Source organism: Martes martes (genome assembly GCF_963455335.1).
Source record: "Martes martes genome assembly, chromosome: 8".
Taxonomy (NCBI): domain Eukaryota; kingdom Metazoa; phylum Chordata; class Mammalia; order Carnivora; family Mustelidae; genus Martes; species Martes martes.
The window spans coordinates 81,449,289-81,469,865 of record NC_137895.1 but is presented as its reverse complement, the minus strand read 5'-3'; the positions used below and the strand labels follow the sequence as shown (position 1 = coordinate 81,469,865).

The 20,577-nt window shown below is 39.9% G+C and overlaps 1 pseudogene across 1 annotated transcript in view; it reads left to right on the top strand.

Annotated features, from left to right (window-relative positions):
- The first annotated feature begins 938 nt into the window (after positions 1-938).
- The window catches only part of LOC308347094 (ATP synthase F(0) complex subunit C2, mitochondrial-like), a 28,835-nt pseudogene continuing 9,196 nt past the window's right edge, over positions 939-20,577 (top strand). Inside the window, exon 1 of the transcript in view lies at positions 939-1,108. The product of the transcript in view is annotated as an ATP synthase F(0) complex subunit C2, mitochondrial-like (transcript). The remainder of the gene's footprint in view (positions 1,109-20,577) is intronic.

Here is a 20,577-nt window from a genome sequence, read left to right as displayed (position 1 = left end):
GAGGGTCTTGTAGGATATGTGCAGGGTTGGCTATAAGCAAAGCAGAACGAGTGGCTTATAAGAGGATGTGACGTTGGTAGCGTCAGGTACTTGCTGTCAAATATCACCCCATCTGGGTATAAGAGATCTTGAAATGCCACCACTTGGAGAGAGAACACATGGTTCTTTGGGGGAAGATGTAGAGGCAGCTTCAGCTATAAAAATAGTCCTTCATCAGTTAAAAGGTCTACTACGTCTATCTCTAGCACACAGAAAAACACTGAGTACCTGGAATTAGCTTAAAGAATAGAGAGTTAAAAAGTTTATAATGAACAGTAAATCAGACCGAATGCCTTCCTCCTTCTGACGTTGTCCACATAATTCGGGGGACACTGATTCCTCGTCCAGCTCCAGGGGTCAGTCCTAAATCAACCATGGGAATTCCTGTCTCCTTGGCCCTAAGTGGGCCAGAACACAGTTTATCACATGACATTCTGCTGCCAACTGTCGTTACTTGGTCTAAGTTGGCTCTGATAGACTGAAAAGATGGATTTTTACACCAGAGTTGGGAATAGTTTTTCCCCCCTCTTTCTTTCTTGCTAGCTATAACCAAGAAAGCATGTTGCCCATTGCTACCAGCTGCCCTACAACTGCTGGAGGATAAGGACAACACACTGAAGAGGGCAGAGCCACATGAATGCCACAGAAACAGAGCCAGAGCCCTGTGCCTAGAGTTTGGACCTCCTAGTACAGAAATAACAATTTTCCTTATCGTCTAAAAAGTCAGTTGTCTGTATCCTTTAGCCCAAAGCATTCTAATGAATCCAGCCCCCCGTACAAATTTGTTAAATGATTTGTCAAGTAAATGAGTAAGGGTAAAAGTGAAGGGGAAGGCAGCCAGGGAGGCCGGGGTGGGCTAGGGTGTTGGCCAGTGAAGAGCTCTGACACCTGTGCCCGGAATGGATTCCTGGACTGAAGCCTTGGCCACAGAGCAGCTCTGCCTGGGGTCTGAGAGGAGCCCTGAGAGGACCGCTGTGAGGGGCTGCCCGGGAGCTGTGCTGGCCCAGGGCCTGCCAGGGGTCCACAGGAGGGAAGCTAAGCGCTCTCTGCGCCGCAGGCTCGCTCCAGGGTTGGGCTGCAGGAGCCTGAAGTTCACTTCCACTTGTTTACTTAATTACTAGAATTGCAAATTCTGTGAGGCCAAGTGTTTTGTCTACTTTGTTCACTGCTGAGTCCCCTCACCACCTAGAAGAGGAGCTGCCTCTGGTAGGACCTCAGTACATATTTTGTATTAAAAAAAATAGCTTTATGAAGATATAATTCACATGCCATAAAATTGACCCCTTCAATGTGTACAGTCCAGTGGTTTTTATTCTAGTCACAGAGTTGTGCAACAGTCACCACTATCTAATTTCAGAATGTTTTTATCATAACCAAAAAGAAAGTCATTAGCAGTCCCTCCAAAATGCCCCTACCGCCAGCTCCTAGAAAGTACTAATCCACTTTTTTTTTTTTTTTCAACGAAAGGAGAATCTTTCAATAGGACACTAAGAAGAAACCTAAAGTTCTCGCTCAGTTTGCCCTAGTTTACTACCATCACCTCATTTTCCTTGCCCTGTCCACTCTCCATCAACCCTGGCATAAAAGCACACAGGTCTAAATGCCTCTTCAGGTCATTATTTCCTTAGGAAGAGTCCTGTGTCAGGTACACTAAATAAATTCATGTTAGTTTCTTCTGTTTATCTATCTTTGTCAGTTTGATTTTCAGACTCAACCAGGGACCCTAAATGCATAGAGGAAAACTTCCTCCCCTACAGTATCAAGACTGAATTTTTAAGAATTTGCAGTGTAATTCGCATACCAAACAATTCACCCGTTCAGTGGTTTTCAGTACATTAACAAAGTTGTGCAATCATCCCATTGTCTAATTCTGGAATATTTTCATCAGCTCAGAGTGAAATGCCACACACCTGAGCCGTCTCTTCCCATTCTCTTCTCCTCTCAGCCCCTGGCACCACTAATCTCCTTTCTGTCTCTGTGGATATGCCTGTTTTCTCAACATTCCATATAAATGGAGTCAAAGTGGAGATTGTGACTGGCTTCTTTCACTTAGCATGATGTTTTCAAGGCTCATTCATGTTGTAGCATGTATCAGCACTTCATTCCTTTTTGTGGCTAAATAATGTTCCATTGTATAGATATACTACATTTTGTTAATCTATTCTTCAACTGATTTTTGGGTTATTTCCAGTTAAGGCTATTAAGAATAATGCTCTTATGAACATTTACCTACAGGTTTTTTATGTGGACATGCTTTTAATTCTCTTCGGTATATATCTAGGAGTGGAATGCTCTTATGAACATTTACCTACAGGTTTTTTATGTGGACATGCTTTTAATTCTCTTCGGTATATATCTAGGAGTGGAATTGCTGGGTTATATGTCGATGTTTAACTTTTTGAGGAATTGCCAGAATGTTCTCCAGAGTAGCTGCGACACATTACATTCCCTAATTTCTGTACCTTCTAGCCAACTCTCATTGCCTTTTTAATCATAGCTATTCTAGTGGATGTGGAGTGATATTTAATTGTGGTTTTTTTTGAAACATATTTTTAAAGAGCCAATAAATCTGGATCAAAACCTCATTTGACATGTGTCATGAGTTTTTTTGCTCTCCCCTTCTGCTTACCTTGAGAGGATATCTTCTTGAGAACTCTCAGAACCACTGGAAGGTCAGAGGTAATCCTGGAAATCTAGTGAACTGGGGGGCACAAATTCTGTCCACATAAGTTGTAATTCATTTTATGTTAATGAGAAATTCTGATTGACCATTCAATATCTCTTTGATTAATAGAAATGGAAAACAGGGGCACCTGGGTGGCTCAGTGGGTTAAAGCCTCTGCTTTTGGCTCAGGTCATGATCCCAGGGTCCTGGGATCGAGCCCCGCATCAGGCTCTCTGCTCAGCAGGGAGCCTGCTTCCTCCTCTCTCTCTCTGCCTGCCTCTCTGCCTACTTGTGATTTCTGTCTGTCAAATAAATAAATAAAATCTTTAAAAAAAATAGAAATGGAAAACAAATAACATACTGCTTGGTAACTACAGTTCAGTAAAAAATGTTTTTAGTAACATGAGCTTTGGAAGAGTAATTGAGGCGAGAATAAGTGATAAAAAGAGGTCTTGGCTGAGGCAGTGTTTCGTGATGTGAAGAGCACAGTATCTGGACACTGCCTAGGTTTGAATCCCAGCTCTCCCACTGCTTAACTGTACAACGTTAGTCTCTACTTCTCATATATCTATATCCATCTGCAAAATAAGGAAAAATTTTTCTGCCTATTAGTGTGGTGAGGACTAAATTAGTCATTGAGGTAAAATGCTCGATACGGTGATGGACACAGTAAGTGCAACATAGGTGCTGTTATGATTATCATTCGTTGCCAAACTGTTGTAGCACAGGTCTTGTTTTATTTTTTTATTTTCATTTTTTAAAGATTTTATTTATTTATTTGACAGAGCGAGAGAGCACAAGCAGGGAGAGCAGCAGAGGGAGAGGGAGAAGCAGGTTGCCCGCTGAGCAGGGAGCCCGATGTGGGGCTCGATCCCAGGACCCTGGAATCATGACCTGAGCCAAAGGCAGACACTCAACCATCTGAGCCACCCAGGCACGCCACAGGTCTTGTTTTAGAAACAAAGACATAAAGGCCCAGAGCAATTTGAAGACTTGTTCAGAATACACTCAAACTTCGCTTCAACCCAGAACACGTGTGTCTTGACCCTCATACCCACACTCTACTCCACTGTCTCCTTATTTGAGTAAGAAGCCAGTAAAACACAAAGAAATACAGAAATTTCTGGACCTATCTTCTTTCTCCTGTAACTGTTACTGCACTCAGCTCTGTCAGAAGGAGGAAGGACTGTGGCAAAGGAAGATTTAGTCTTCATTAAAATGTCAAGTACAATCATCCTATTCCATTCAGTACAACCAAATCGAAACTGGCAGTGCTCCGGACATGCCTCAAGGTTGGGGATGGGTCAGCAGCCTCTGCCTCACTGATTACAGAGGAAAGGAGCTCGGTCAAAGAATGTGTAGCGAAGTTTGTAGCGAAGTACCACTTTGCTCCTATAATTGAAATCATAATGATGGCTAATGATTAGGATGGATTTCTACTGGGTTTTAATCAATTACTTGGCTGGGTTAACTTATGTTGCAAAGAAAGTAAGTTTGGAAGTAAGCCTGCCTTCCAATAATCTTGATGGAAAGAGAACTTGACAATGCACCTCAAATAATGAGCCAAAGTGAAGTTGGTTCTTTGGGAGAGGCTTGTTTTAAGACAGCAACAAATGTACAAATGTCTTTTTCTCTGAAAACACTGTCAGTTACACCCCATTGCAAGCCAGGGGCTAGATTGGATCAGGAAACTTCAACCTTTTGTGCCTGTGACCCACAACAAGAAATACATTTCTATCATAGTCAGGTACACACACACACACACACACACACACACACAATGAATTTTAGAAAATAAATTTTACCGTTACTAATTAGAATGCATTCTGTTTTCTATTTTATTCTATTTCATTTAAAAATACTGGTTGTAATCCACTAAATTGATTTTAGGATCCACTTATCAACTAGGACCTGCAGTTTGCAAACACCATATTAAATGGATCTTGGGGTATCCTCCTTAGTTCTGACACTATAATAATCTTTATTAGTAAGAATATTAAGAATACAACTTTGATAGTCTTTGCCTTACATGCTTCACCTTAAAATGTTGAAGGGCCTTGTGTTTAAGGGTATTTTTATAGGGAAAACATTTGCTTTTCACATATTCTTTACTCCCTTCTGGAGATTATTCTATCCCTCAACTTGGAAAGAAGTACTTGTATATCCTGAAGTGAATCTTGAAGCTTATAGTGTGTTTGTTTATTAATGACTCACAATAGTAAACTTTAAGTAGTATTACAAGAGAGCTTAGTTCTAGTGTTTACTATATTATATTTTTCCACTGCATACAGATTCACTCTTTTAAAAAATATATCGGGTTGCCTGGGTGGTTCAGTTGTTAAGCGTCTGCTTTTGGCTCAGGTCATGATCCCAGGGTCCTGGGGTCAAGCCCCACACCTGGGCTTTCTTCTCAGCGGGAAGCCTGCTTCTCCTTCCCCCACTCCCCCTGCTTGTGTTTCCTCTCTTGCTGTGTATCTCTCTGTCAAAAAAAAAAAAGTCTTTAAAAAATATATTAAGAATTTTAAATGAAAAACAAGTTGCACAGCAGTCTTTATCTTATGTTACTGTTTGTATTTTAGAGAACTTTAAGTATATACTTTTATTTACATACTTTTCAGAAAAGAAAAATTTTTTGGTACAATTTTGGGGGGAAATGCCATACTTACTTCAGGAGAATATTAGTGTGCATAGTTAATACCTCCATAAAACAAATGAATTGGAAGAGGATGCTCTCCAAAATTCTTTCCATTCTAAAAGTCTCGGATTCTAAACCCTTCCTGTTGCTCGGGTAGGCATTCTATATCCAAAACAAGTAGAACAAAACCAGTCCCTGCTATTGAGGAATTTACATTCTCAAAAGGTTGGGCATTGATATATATATATATATATATATATATATATATATGTCAAGGGAGAACATGAAAAGTATACTGCCATTTATAGAGACATTTGGCTATCTTTTGCAAATCAAGTTGTTCCAGACAGTTATTTTAAAAATAACTGTGTTATTTTAAGCAGCAAAAATTTAAAAAATATGTTAGATGGAAGTCCATCTAAAATGTGTTATACTCTTCACTTCACCACAAAATGATATGAATACAATGGACACATCATTATGAACTGCACTTACTAACTGGATAGTGACATGGCCCAGTAGTGCCGTCAGAGTTAGCCGAGGGACACTGGGCTGTTTGTCCTGAATTTAGTGATTTCACTCTGCAGTAACTTTTAGTAGTTTTGTTTTTCTGGATTCCTCTGTTAGACTACATTGTTGATATCTCTCAGAATGCTAACCTGGAGGAAGAAACTCTTTGCTCCATTTCAAATTCACTGGCCTAATATATTACCTTTAAAAAACAACTAATAACATTTTTTAGAACAACATGTCAAGTGTTAATAGGCTCTGAGTTTGGGCCTCACCTCTGAATAGCATACATGCATTTTAATGGATAGACTTTGTAATATCTACTTTAGTTACTTAGAGCTCTTATTTTTAGTGGTCCCTGGCTCTTGTCTGTGTTCCTAATAGGTGTGATTGTCTAGTAGCTTGGATTGTGGCCTAGAAATATCTGAAAGGATGTGCAAGAGAGGCCAGATGTGGAGGGAAGAACTCCATGGATAATATTGGAAGTGAAAAGTCCAAATATGGTGATGTTTAAACAAACAGTCACAGAAAATTTACTTCTTAGGGATTCTGTCAAGAAATCTGCAAGTCATTTATTAAAGTATATATTGAAGAATAGTTATAATTTTATTCTTTTTTTAAAGACATCTATTTTATTTTATTTAGATTTTATTTGTTTATTTGAGAGAGAGAGAATGAGTAAGAGAGCATGAGAGCGGGGAGGGTTAGAGGGAGAAGCAGACTCCCTGATGAGTAGGGAGCTTGATGTGGACTTGATCCTGGAATTTCAGGATCAGGACCTAGACCGAAGGCAGTCATTTAACAACTGAGCCACCCAGGTGCCCCTAATTTTATTCTTTTTCAAGAAAAGATTAAAGATAAGTAGAAACTGAAAAGAACAAAATTCTTAGCCACATGACATAAGCTGCTAAAAGGGAAAAAATTTAAAAAATTGGACAAACAGCTATATTTTTTCTCTTTAACAATATTAAATTCCTATTATTGTTTATATCAATTATCTTATTTGTTCCTTATAATAAAATCAAGGTTATCAACATAACAGCTAAAGACTGAGTGTGCCTTAGGATTGCCTGGCCCCAGGGGCACCAATCACAGAACCCTGGAGATGGGACACATGACTGTTGAGTGTCCATTCCTAAGCTTTCTTCCTCCAGGAAGTTGACCAGCTTTGTGACAGTGTGGAGACAAAGCCAGTGAGCTTGACATCTTAAAGCAAACCCTTTGTGTAGAATTGGTAGAGAGAAGCATTAAGAATAACCGCAGGGTGTTGGCGGGGGGTGGGGTTGGGTGGGTACCCGGGTGGCCCAGTCAGTTGTGTCTGCCCTCACTTCATGACCCCAGGGTCCTGGGATAGAGCCCCACATCAGGCTCCCTATTCAGCGAGGAGTCTGCGTCTCCCTCTCTCTCTCTCTGTCTCAACTTCTCTTTGCCCCTCTCCCCAACTCATGTGCTCTCTCTCACTCACCCCCTCTGAAATGAATAAATAAAAATCTTAGGAAAAAAAAAAAAGAATAACCGCAAGGTAAAACCCCGCCCCAGCAACTGTGCAGGGAGCTTTCTGATCTGTCAATTGAAAGAGATGCTCCATGTCTGTGAGCTATTTCTGGAATACTTGTGAGCACCCCAGATGTGCATTTGACACAAGCAAAATGCGTCACATCAAGTTCTAATCTCGTCTGAGGAAGCGATGCTTAAAAACTTCACCCAAACAAAGTCCAAACTAAACTAAATGAAGCTGTAAAATAAAACCAACCCACGCACCCAAACCCCCCACGAAGCAAGATCAGATTTCACAGAGGTTTATTTATGGAGGGGAGATGGGCCAGCAATGGGAAAGTCGTAGGACATTTGCATTATATTCAGACTTGAACAAAACACTGGATTTGCCATGCTGTATGATTTTCCCAAATATGTTAGTTCCTGGCCGCCTTGCTAATACCAGAGCCACGCAGCTGGAGGGGCTGAAAGACCACCTTGGAAAAGGTAACAGGAGCAACATTATGCGTCCTGAGGGCTTGTCTCTTTGTGGGTCCCCATAGTTTGTATTATTATGCAATCCATTATCTGGAAGGGGGAATGAACAGCATGCTAACGACAGTCCCTGAGATGACTAAATCCGGAGGTGTTATAAGCTTTGATAAATGGCCCGGATATGAACAGCAGTATGGTTCACAAAGACCAAAACGAGTCAGAAATATGGATGAAAAAACATGAAATTGCTCTCAGAAAGACGCAAACAAATATCTGGCACAAATCACATCAGAAGCATTCGCGGGAGAAGAGAAGAGGATCTTGAGAAGTGGGATTACTACAAGCAACCTATGATGGAGAGGCACAGACGAGCTTAGAGCAAATATGGAAAGAAGGACCGAGCAGGACTCTCCGAGGCAGTGCTGTAGCACCCCGGAAGGAAGTTTGTAGTCTCCCATACGAGTGTGGCTGAAAGTACTCTGAGCCAACTGTACTCAGTTTTGAGCACCTAAATAAACAATGTTGACAGTCTTGGCTGAAACCCAGAGATAAATAATGAACATGATTAATGGAAGGGACACATTGATTTATGAAGAAAGATTTATGGAGTATATCGTGTGGCCAAGTGGTGGCCTGAAACAGCATTGTAGACCATCTAGAAATGATACCTTCATATTTAGGCATTAAAATGTAAGGGGAAAAAAGAGAATGTAAGGATAAAATAGGATAGGATTGATTAACAAGAGGGGAACATAAGAATGAATTTTAAGTGCTGATTGAACTAACACTGAGGTCGTTACCTATTTTGATGGTGAAATGTTCAATCACGAATGGACTTTTAAAGGAGAATGCTGAATCCACTGTCAGTTATGACAACTCCAACCAGAAAGGTCACTGAAAGGAACAATTCCATCCTGGCTGTAATATGGATAAAACAAATGGGTCTCTTTTACTTCTGATTTCTCTGTTTCTCTTCTTTGACCTGTAAGCAAATAAGCTTGCTTTTAACAGAATTCTAAAAGAGCTGCCTTTGTCAGTTTAATAAGGGGAAATGGCAAGGGGAAAAAAAGCCCTTATTCTTACCTTAACAAAAACTGTAGTATCATTTTCTATACTTGTGTTTTACTGAAGGGCCTGCCCCTGCATCCAGAAATTATGTGTAAATGGAAAAGAAAGAACTCAAAGGCTTTATATAGTTTTAAAAGACATCTGCCTTCATTTTAGTGGGCAAGATTTCTTTTAAAACCCCTATTGGGATTTTCTCTGTCATTGGTTGAAGAGTTTTTATAAACTATGCAAACGGTCATTCCAACATGATCTTTTAAAACTGAGAATACAAGATAACCCACTTTTGTTCCCATTTTCTCATTACCCCATTGGAAGCAGGTATTATTTGTTGAAGGAAAACAAGACATTCGGTATAGATTTAAATACAGAAAAAAATAAGTAACCTGCCCAAGGGTCTCTAGTCTGATACGAAATGCTTAAAGAAATGAGGCTCTTTTCAGGATAATTGTAAATGGCACTTAGCATATGAGTGCAAGGTTGAAGAATTAAGCCAGGATCTTAAGAAGAGCTGGTTATGCTATTAAATGTATACTAAAGTAAACCCTTGAGTCATGCGAAGAATGAAGCTACTTAGTGAATGGCAAGATATATTTAAATGGCAAAATAAAAAATCATCTACAGTTTAGTTTGAGCTTAAACTTGATCTTCAGCTCTGACTCTTTGTTGGCATATCTGTAAGGAAACCATGACAAATTATAGTGAGCCTGTGTTTCATGATATCAGGCTACTGCAGTAGCTAGTGATTGCCTGATACATAATTGGCACTCAATAGATGTTTGTTGAATGAATGAATGAATGAATGGGGGAAAGGACTGGCCCAACTATATTTAGTAGTTGACCCTAAAAGGCTCCACGTGTCAAGTCTACCTATAACCAGCTCTTGTTTCTGCAGGATACATCAAAGTGACTATATTTCATCCTTCCGCCTCCATGTTTTTCTCTCATTCTTCCGAGTTATGTTATTGTTTTCCCTATCAGTCTAACAGGGCATTTCAGAGCGCCTACTCCGTGCTGAGCACTGGGCTAGATGCTGGGGTCACAAGATGAGTAAGACAATTTCTCTTCTCAAGGGGGTTATAGTCAAGACAGCCAGCTAAATCTTATACATTTTTATATTAATAGGAATAGTTTACATTATATATGTAAGCAAGAATATATAATAAGCAAATCATTACAGTTCACTAGATCAGTGTCACAGTAGGATTTTGTGTCAGGAGCCAGGGAAGCACAGAGAAGAGAGTGTTTAAGTCCTCAGGATTGCAGAAATGTGGCCAAGGTGCTGGGAATTCTTTCCCCTTCCAAGGATTTTCTCTACCTCCACTTTAACCCAAATCTATGTCTGTGTATGCATTTGGAAGACAGGATGATTAACTCCAGACCTCATACTTTTCTGTCCTCTACATTCTGTAACACACAAGGACGTCCCTTTTTATTGGGAAGTTTGGCCTCTAATGTTCTTTAAATTACTTGTCTGTAAAGGCAAAAAGGTCTGCTTAAAATTCATTTGTGATTTCTCTATGCAATGTTAACTTGTTTGTGTCAGTCTCTTTCCATTGCAACCTCAAGAAATTATTTAAAATGAAATCAATTTGCAGGAATGCCTGATTTCATGTGTCAAATATAAAGACCCACTAAAAATTGTTTATTCTCAGCAGGATTGTAGCTTGTGAAATTGCTGGTTTGCAAAATTCATTTTACTCTATTATTTTTATAAGCATATTTTGCTGTCAGTACATAGTAAAAGATGCAGTGGATAAAAGTACAATACAGGCTGTAGTCTGTAATATCTAAAAAAAAAAGTCTACTTAGCAACATATTAGGTATGCTTTATTCAGTCCACATAACACTAAGGTTTTTAATTTAATTTATGTTTCTGTTGACTGAATGTAAATAAATAAAAAGGAGGAAGTTCTTTGCATACCACTCTCTCAGGGGAAGGCAGTATAGAGATAACCTGCACTTTGATCATTTTATTTTACAATCAGTATCTTAGATGGCAGATTTAAGACAGGTTCTGTAGATTGCTGTTCGGCTTTTATTACGAAGGCCTGATGTGAACAGGATATATACCACAATATAATATTACTATCCATCTTGTACTTCAACCACATTTCAGTGCACAACAGTAAATCATCTGTAGCTAGATACTAGATAATATGTTGTGTAAATCCCCCTTCCTTGGTCTGTGTATGAGTTTAAATATAAGCATATTATCATGTTGAAGTACAGTTAGACTATCACAAGTTCCATTATCTACCACCATTTTCAAAGTAGGAGTAGTAATACGGGAACAGAGGCATCCTTCTTCCTTTTGAAATCTGTCAATCATGTTACACGTATGCCGACAGAGTTGAAGCCTACTGCCTGCCAAACTGCCCCAACACAGAAAGAGATCAGTAAAAGGATACTTCATGCAGTGTATATTCAGAGAAAAGCACTACCATGCCTAACGGAGAGGAAAGAGTGTTGGATTTTAACACAGGAGGCACACATCCTGGGAGATCCGGACTCATCATTCAGCTGCCCAGCTCTCGTCCAAGGTCTGGTCTAGATGGGGCAACTTAGTTATGGCTTTTGAAGCATTTTACGTATTAGGTACCATATCTCATAATTCACTTTGTTAATGGCATCAGACAGAAATTTAGACATTAGACATCTGATTAGAAATTAGACATTTCTTTAGGTAGGTTAATGCATGTAAAGTGCATAAACAGCTCCCAGAACTTAGTAACTAATTAGTGATTGTTTTGGGTGGTGATGAAGATGATGGAAGAAACAGGGACATTTTTATCAGGGCTGCAACCAGGCGGAGGCAAGTGACATGTGGGGGCCAGAGAGTGGGGGCCTCCTCAGCTTTTGAACCCTTGACCCCTTGTGTGTTTCACCCTCCTCCTGGCCTTGATGTTTTAATCAGACAAAAGCAATCCTATTTAAAAAATATCTCATAACACTGAGACACCGGCTGACTCAGCTGGGAGAGCAGGCAACTCTTGATCTCTAGGTCGTAGGTTTGAGCCCCACATTCTGTGCAGAGATTACTTGAGTAAACAAACTTTAAAAAAAAAGTGTCATAACAGGATAATTATAAATTATGCAGCTTATACCTATATGCTCTTCTGATAACCATTACATATTAGTTATGGACAGCTGTTAGATCTTATATTTGGGACATTAACAATAGAAAAAAATTGTGAATATAGGAGTATGTACATTTAATAGACATTTAAAATGTGCATATTATGTGACATATGTTTACACAAAACTAGGCACATCCATAAAATATGTATACATCATAGTATTTACATTCTCTGACATAATTTAGGATATGTTCCTATAAACACAATCAACTTATCAACTTATGTCCATCCTACTTATGTATAAAAACTCACAAAGATACCCATGTGGGACCCATATGCAAGCCCCTTCTGCCTTCTGAGGACTCAGCAAATTCAAAGTTACCTATTTAAAGGGATTGACAGTGTTTTACATCATCCTCTCTGCCTCACCGATGCCTCCAAGTTCATCTAATTTGCCAGGACCACAAAGCAAGCCCAAGGAAAAACTCCGTTTAGGACTTCGATCTTCAGCGTCCCACATATTGAAAGTAAAAACTGTCCACCTAGGGCTTTTTTTTATTGCTTCCCGCAGGCTGATATTGTTGAGACTCCAGCTGATGATAGACTAGCAGGTGCCGGCTCAGGAGCGGGAGCGGGAGCGGGAGCGGGGCGGGGCGTGCAGGGAAGAGCGGCGGCAGCGCGCGCAAGGAGCGCAGTGCCCAGACCCGATCTCCGGGGAGACCGTGTGTTTGTGCGCGCACTATCCTAAACAGGTAAATTTAGAACTTCGTGTAGGTGTGCTTATATAAATATACCTCTGCCTTATTTTTCAAGGCACTGAAGAAGACCGTAACAAGACTGAGATCTTCTGTGTGGTTAGGCTTTCTTTTTTCTTTCCTTTTCTGTTTTGTTTTGTTTTAATGGATAACCGAATCCCTGTTTGAAGTCAGAAATGCCAGGAACTCAGTGGCAAGTGGACATGCAGGAATTCTGGCAGGGGCCTTGTGACTACTTATTTTACCTTAAAAACGATGATCTAGATAGTATATGAATTCCTTCTCCATGTAAACATTTGAGCACCACAAATAAAGCTAATGTTCCTTTAAACCAGTCCCCACTTCCCCATCCTGGTTTCCTTCCCGGTTTGATGTCTGCTACTCTAGAACTTCCGCTGCACATTTACATTTTATATATATATACACATACATATACATATATATGTATGTGTATATATACACACACACACATATATATACACAGACATATATAATATTTATATATGATAATTAACAGACACGTAATTATATATAATGTATACACATAATTAACATATATAATACATATATAATGTATATCTATATATGTCTATATATCCGTATATATGCATTTTACATGTGTCTGTATGTACTTTTATAGGAATGGTATGGCTCTGGAATTTCTTTCTCCCATTTTCCACATCTTTGGAGGTGTTTCCACCATCATACGTATTTTATATACCTGGTTCTCTTTAGCCCTGGCATCATATGCCACGGTGTATTTATACAGGAGTTTATTTAATTAAGTCCCCACTGAGCACAATGAATGAAACTAACTATGTGCATAGTAGGAATTTGTTGAACATGAATAAATACATTTTCTTTGCTGGGCAACAGAAGGGAAAACATCTTTAGAAATGGATGCCTACATGTGATTAAGGGACGACCATATCCTGTACTTAGTCATAGACTAATTTCCTCCTACGACACTAGTAAAAAACATTCACTTGTCACAGACTATGTGTCAAACACCATGGATGCTCTTCACATGCATTTCTTCATCTCTGATGCACATATTCTTATTATCCTCATTTTACTAATGGGGAAATTAAGGCTCACAGAGGTTCTGTTATTTGCCCAAGGCTCATTGCTAGCTAGGGGTGGAGGCTGGTTTTCACACCCGAAGACCAAAGCCTCAGCGATTACCCCCTTTGGCATTACGCTCCTTCTACAATTTGAGAGAGAGGAAGAGGGAGAGCGAGAGAAGGCAGGAGGGAGGGCATATTTTGTGTTCTCTGCTTCTGTTTTTATCTCTCGCCTTCTACATTAAAAAAAATAATAATAACTTGAAGATGAAGAGTAAGCTTGGGATGGGACGCAGTAGGAATAGGACAAGGACAAGAAATAAAGGTTACATAGGCAAGAGGAAGTAGTAAAGATAGTGGGTAGAAAAAAAGGACATAGAAATTCCCCAAATTCCAGGCTGGAGCACCCAAAGAATATAGAATAAACCTGATAATTTGTGAACGAATATGACCAGCATGTTTGGGTCATTGGAAATTTAAAGGCAAGTTAGTGGGGGAGGGCAATAACTTTCGGGGGGGTGAGGGTTCAGAGAGATGTTCTGGAGGTCACATGGGCTGGAATGGGAAGGTGTCATAAAACAGCCTTGGAGGTCTGATGGTCCAGAGAGAGATTTCCAGAAGGGTGAAACACGGAAGGATGATACATCACAGTTTCTTCTTTAGGTAAGTGCCCTGTGTGATTCGTTGATAAACACCGTAGCTTAGGGGCAGTGGGGCACAGATGAAAGAAGGCAGCTGACTCGTTGTGGCAGGGGGTTATGGAGAGGGACTTGGAGACCAGAGCCTGAAGAAGAAACCAAGCCTGGAGAAGCTGGCTCAGTGGTCAGTGGCCGAGGCTCAACCTTTGCCTGAATGGGGTGGTTCTTTCTGCGGCATCCCTGCCACTCACTCAGCCTCTGAACCAATTTCACTGGTGACAGAGAGCTGTTGATTGAAGCCTGGGTATTTTCAGGAAATTCCTTATTTCACTTAGCCAAAATCACCTTTCCTACTTACACCCACCTTGCGCCCATTTTCTTCCCCAGGATACAACATGGAACAGCTCTAGAGGACCTGGTCCCTTGGTCTTCCCAGCCTATCTCCACCATACTCAACCCTGGGCTAAATATGTCTTCTTCTAGTCATCATGTTCTCTCACCATCCTGAATTATATTCTCTGGGTACACTCTGACTTGTCAATGTTCTCCTTAAAATATAACCCCTAGAACTGATGATAAAAGACCAGACACCGTGTGCCCAGTGATGGTTACAGTGCGGTTTTTACCGTCCTTGGCATGGACAGCCTTATTAATGCGACTGAAGATTGCTTACTTGTGTAGCCATGGAAGTCCTATCTGGGATTTCCTAGCTGTTGTCCTCCCCTATGCCAGCAAGATCTCTTCATAAGATTTCCTTGAATGGCTTTTTGAAAGGTTAATGAACCAGTGTTTTGAGTGGTGGGTTTGGAAGTGCTTTTGTTACATTATTTTTTTTTAATTTTTTTATTTTAATAAACATATAATGTATTTTTATCCCCAGGGGTACAGATCTGTGAATCGCCAGGTTTACACATTTCACAGCACTCATCATAGCACATACCCTCCCCAATGTCCATTTCCCCACCACCCTCTCCCGTCCCCCCTCCCCCCAGCAACCCTCAGTCTGTTTCTTGAGATTGAGTCTTTTATGGTTTGTCTCCCTCCCAATCCCATCTTTTCATTTTTTCTTTTCCTAGCTCCCCCCAACCCCCCCCCGCCTTGCATCTCCACTTCCTCATATCAAAGAGATCATATGATAGTTGTCTTTCTCCGATTGACTTATTTTGCTAAGCATGATACCCTCTAGTTCCATCCACGTTGTTGCAAATGGCAAGATTTCATGTCTTTTGATCGCTGCATAGTATTCCATTGTGTATATATACCACATCTTCTTTATCCATTCATCTGTTGATGGACATCTAGGCTCTTTCCACAGTTTGGCTATTGTGGACATTGCTGCTAGAAACATTCAGGTGTACGTGCCCCTTCGGAGCACCACGTTTGTATCTTCAGGATATATACCCAGTAGTGCAATTGCTGGGTCGTAGGGTAGCTCTATTTTCAGTTTTTTGAGGAACCTCCACATTGTTTTCCAGAGTGATTGCGCCAGCTTGCATTCCCACCAGCAGTGTAGGAGGGTTCCCCTCTCTCCGCATCCTCGCCAGCATCTGTCATTTCTTGACTTGTTAATTTTAGCCATTCTGACTGGTGTGAGGTGGTATCTCATTGTGGTTTTGATTTGTATTTCCCTGTTGCCGAGTGATGTGGAGCATTTTTTCATGTGTCTGTTGGCCATCTGGATGTCTTCTTTGCAGAAATGTCTGTTCATGTCCTCTGCCCATTTCTTGACTGGATTATTTGTTCTTTGGGTATTGAGTTTGATAAGCTCTTTATAGATTTTGGATACTAGCCCTTTATCTGATATGCCGTTTGCAAATATCTTCTCCCATTCTGTCAGTTGTCTTTTGGTTTTGTTAACTGTTTCCTTTGCTGTGCAAAAGCTTTTGATCTTGATGAAATCCCAATAGTTCATTTTTGCCCTTGCTTCTGTTGCCTTTGGCGATGTTCCTAGGAAGAAGTTGCTGCGGTTGAGGTCAAAGAGGTTGCTGCCTGCGTTCTCCTCAAGGATTTTGATGGATTCCTTTCTCACATTGAGGTCCTTCATCCATTTTGAGTCTATTTTCGTGTGTGGTGTAAGGAAATAGTCCAATTTCATTTTTCTGCATGTGGCTGTCCAATTTTCCCAGCACCATTTGTTGAAGAGGCTGTCTTTTTTCCATTGGATATTCTTTCCTGCTTTGTCCAAGATTAGTTGACCATAGAGTTGAGGGTCTATTTCTGGGCTCTCTATTCTGTTCCATTGGTCTATATGTCTGTTTTTGTGCCAGTACCATACTGTCTTGATGATGACAGCTTTGTAATAGAGCTTGAAGTCTGGAATTGTGATGCCACCGACTTTGGCTTTCTTTTTCAATATTCCTTTGGCTATTCGAGGTCTTTTCTGGTTCCATATAAATTTTAGGATTATTTGTTCTATTTCTTTAAAAAAAAATGGATGGGATTTTGATAGGGATTGCATTAAATGTGTAGATTGCTTTAGGTAGCATAGACATTTTCACAATATTTGTTCTTCCCATCCATGAGCATGGAATATTTTTCCATTTCTTTGTGTGTTCCTCAATTTCTTTCATGAGTACTTTATAGTTTTCTGAGTATAGATTCTTAGTCTCTTTGGTTAGATTTATTCCTAGGTATCTTATGGTTTTGGGTGCGATTGTAAATGGGACTGACTCCTCAATTTCTCTTTCTTCTGTCTTGTTGTTAGTGTAAAGAAATGCGACTGATTTCTGTGCATTGACTTTATATCCTCACACTTTACTGAATTCCTGTATAAGTTCTAGCAGTTTTGGAGTGGAGTCTTTTGGGTTTTCCACATATAGTATCATATCATCTGCGAAGAGTGATAGTTTGACTTCTTCTTTGCCAATTTGGATGCCTTTAATTTCTTTTTGTTGTCTGATTGCTGAGGCTAGGACTTCTAGTACTATGTTGAACAGCAGTGGTGATAATGGACATCCGTGCCGTGTTCCTGACCTTAGCGGAAAAGCTTTCAGTTTTTCTCCGTTGAGAATGATATTTGCGGTGGGTTTTTCATAGATGGCTTTGATAATATTGAGGTATGTGCCTTCTATCCCTACACTTTGAAGAGTTTTAATCAGGAAGGGATGCTGCACTTTGTCAAACGCTTTTTCAGCATCTATTGAGAGTATCATATGGTTCTTACTCTTTCTTTTATTAATGTATTGTATCACATTGATGGATTTGCGGATGTTGAACCAAACTTGCAGCCCTGGAATAAATCCCACTTGGTCGTGGTGAATAATCCTTTTAGTGTACTGTTGGATCCTATTGGCCAGTATTTTGGTGAGAATTTTCGCATCTGTGTTCATCAAAGATATTGGTCTGTAATTCTCTTTTTTGGTGGGATCCTTGTCTGGTTTTGGGATCAAGGTGATGCTGGCCTCATAGAATGGGTTTGGAAGTTTTCCTTCCATTTCGATTTTTTGGAACAGTTTCAGGAGAATAGGAATTAATTCTTCTTTAAATGTTTGGTAGAATTCCCCTGGGAAGCCGTCTGGTCCTGGACTTTTGTTTGTTTGGAGATTTTTGATGACTGTTTCAATCTCCTTACTGGTTATGGGTCTGTTCAGGTTATCTATTTCTTCCTGGTTCAGTTGTGGTAGTTTATACGTCTCTAGAAATGTATCCATTTCTTCCAGATTGTCAAATTTGTTGGCATAGAGTTGCTCGTAGTATGTTCTTATAATTGTTTGTATTTCTTTGGTGTTGGTTGTGATCTCTCCTCTTTCATTCATGATTTTATTTATTTGCGTCCTTTCTCTTTTCTTTTTGATAAGTCTGGCCAGGGGCTTATCAATCTTATTAATTCTTTCAAAGAACCAGCTCCTAGTTTTGTTGACTTGTTCTATTGTTTTTTTAGTTTCTATTTCATTGATTTCTGCTCTGATCTTTATGATTTCTCTTCTCCTGCTGGGTTTAGGCTTTCTTTGTTGTTCTCTCTCCAGCTCCTTTAGGTGTAGGGTTAGGTTGTGTATTTGAGACCTTTCTTGTTTCTTGAGAAAGGCTTGCACTGCTATATATTTTCCTCTCAGGACTGCCTTTGTTATGTCCCACAGATTTTGAACCGTTGTGTTTTCATTATCATTTGTTTCCATGAATTTTTTCAATTCTTCTTTAATTTCCTGGTTGACCCATTCCTTTTTTAGAAGGATGCTGTTTAGTCTCCATGTATTTGCGTTCTTTCCAAATTTCCTCTTGTGATTGAGTTCTAGCTTCAGAGCATTGTGGTCTGAAAATATGCAGGGAATGATCTCAATCTTTTGGTACCGATTGAGACCTGATTTATGACCCAGGATGTGGTCTATTCTGGAGAATGTTCCATGTGCACTAGAGAAGAATGTATATTCAGTTGCTTTGGAATGGAATGTTCTGAATATATCTGTGATGTCCATCTGGTCCAGTGTGTCATTTAAGGCCTTGATTTCCTTGTTGATCTTTTGCTTAGATGATCTGTCCATTTCAGTGAGGGGAGTGTTAAAGTCCCCTGCTATTATTGTATTACTGTCGATGTATTTCTTTGATTTTGTTATTAATTGATTTATATAGTTGGCTGCTCCCATGTTAGGGGCATAGATATTTAAGATTGTTAGGTCTTCTTGTTGGACAGACCCTTTGAGTATGATATAGTGTCCTTCCTCATCTCTTATTATAGTCTTTGGCTTAAAATCTAATTGATCTGATATAAGGATTGCCACCCCAGCTTTCTTCTGATGTCCATTAGCATGGTACATTGTTTTCCACCCCCTCACTTTAAATCTGGAGGTGTCTTCGGGTCTAAAATGAGTTTCTTGTAGGCAGCATATTGATGGGTTTTGTTTTTTTATCCATTCTGATACCCTGTGTCTTTTGATTGGGGCATTTAGCCCGTTAACATTCAGAGTAACTCTTGAGAGATATGAATTTATTGCCATTGTATTGCCTGTAAGGTGACTGTTACTGTATATTGTCTCTGTTTCTTTCTGATCTACTACTTTTAGGGTCTTTCTTTGCTTAGAGGACCCCTTTCAATACTTCCTGTAGAGCTGGTTTGGTGTTTGCAAATTCTTTCAGCTTTTGTTTGTCCTGAAAGCTCTTTATCTCTCCTTCTATTTTCAATGATAGCCTAGCCGGATATAGTATTCTTGGCTGCATGTTTTTCTCATTTAGTGCTCTGAATATATCATGCCACTTCTTTCTGGCCTGCCAGGTCTCTGTGGATAGGTCTGCTGCCAATCTAATGTTTTTACCCTTGTATGTTACAGACTTCTTTTCCTGGACTGCTTTCAGGATTTTCTCTTTGTCGCTAAGACTTGTAAATTTTACTATCAGGTGACGAGGTGTGGACCTATTTTTATTGATTTTGAGGGGCGTTCTTAGCATCTCCTGGATTTTGATGTTTGTTCCCTTTGCCATATTAGGGAAATTCTCTCCAATAATTGTCTCCAATATACCTTCTGCTCCCCTCTCTCTTTCTTCTTCTTCTGGAATCCCAATTATTCTAATGTTGTGTCGTCTTATGGTGTTGCTTATCTCTCGAATTCTCTCCTCGTGGTCCAGTATTTGTTTGTCTCTCTTTTGCTCAGCTTCTTTATTCTCTGTCATTTGGTCTTCTATGTCACTAATTCTTTCTTCTGCCTCATTTATCCTAGCAGTGAGAGCTTCCATTTTTGATTGCACCTCATTAATAGCTTTTTTGATTTCAACTTGGTTAGATTTTAGTTCTTTTATTTCTCCAGAAAGGGCTTTTATCTCTCCGGAGAGGGTTTCTCTAATATCTTCTATGCCTTTTTCGAGCCCGGCTAGAACCTTGAGAATTGTCATTCTGAACTCTAGATCTGTCATGTTACCAATGTCCGTATTGATTAGGTCTCCAGCCTTCGGTATGGCCTCTTGTTCTTTTTTTTGAGGTGAGTTTTTCCGCCTTGTCATTTTGTCCAGATAAGATTTGCTTTCTCCTGCTGTGGAATTCTGCTGTTCTTGGTGACTGAAGTTGGTTTTGGATGGGTTTCTTGTTGATCTTCTGGGGGAGGGGCCTGTTGTAGTGATTCTCAAGTGTCTTTGCCGCAGGTGGAATTGCACCGCCCTTGCCAGGGGCTGGGCTAAGTAATCCGCTCGGGTTTGCTTTCGGGAGCTTTTGTTCCCTGAGCGCTTTCCGT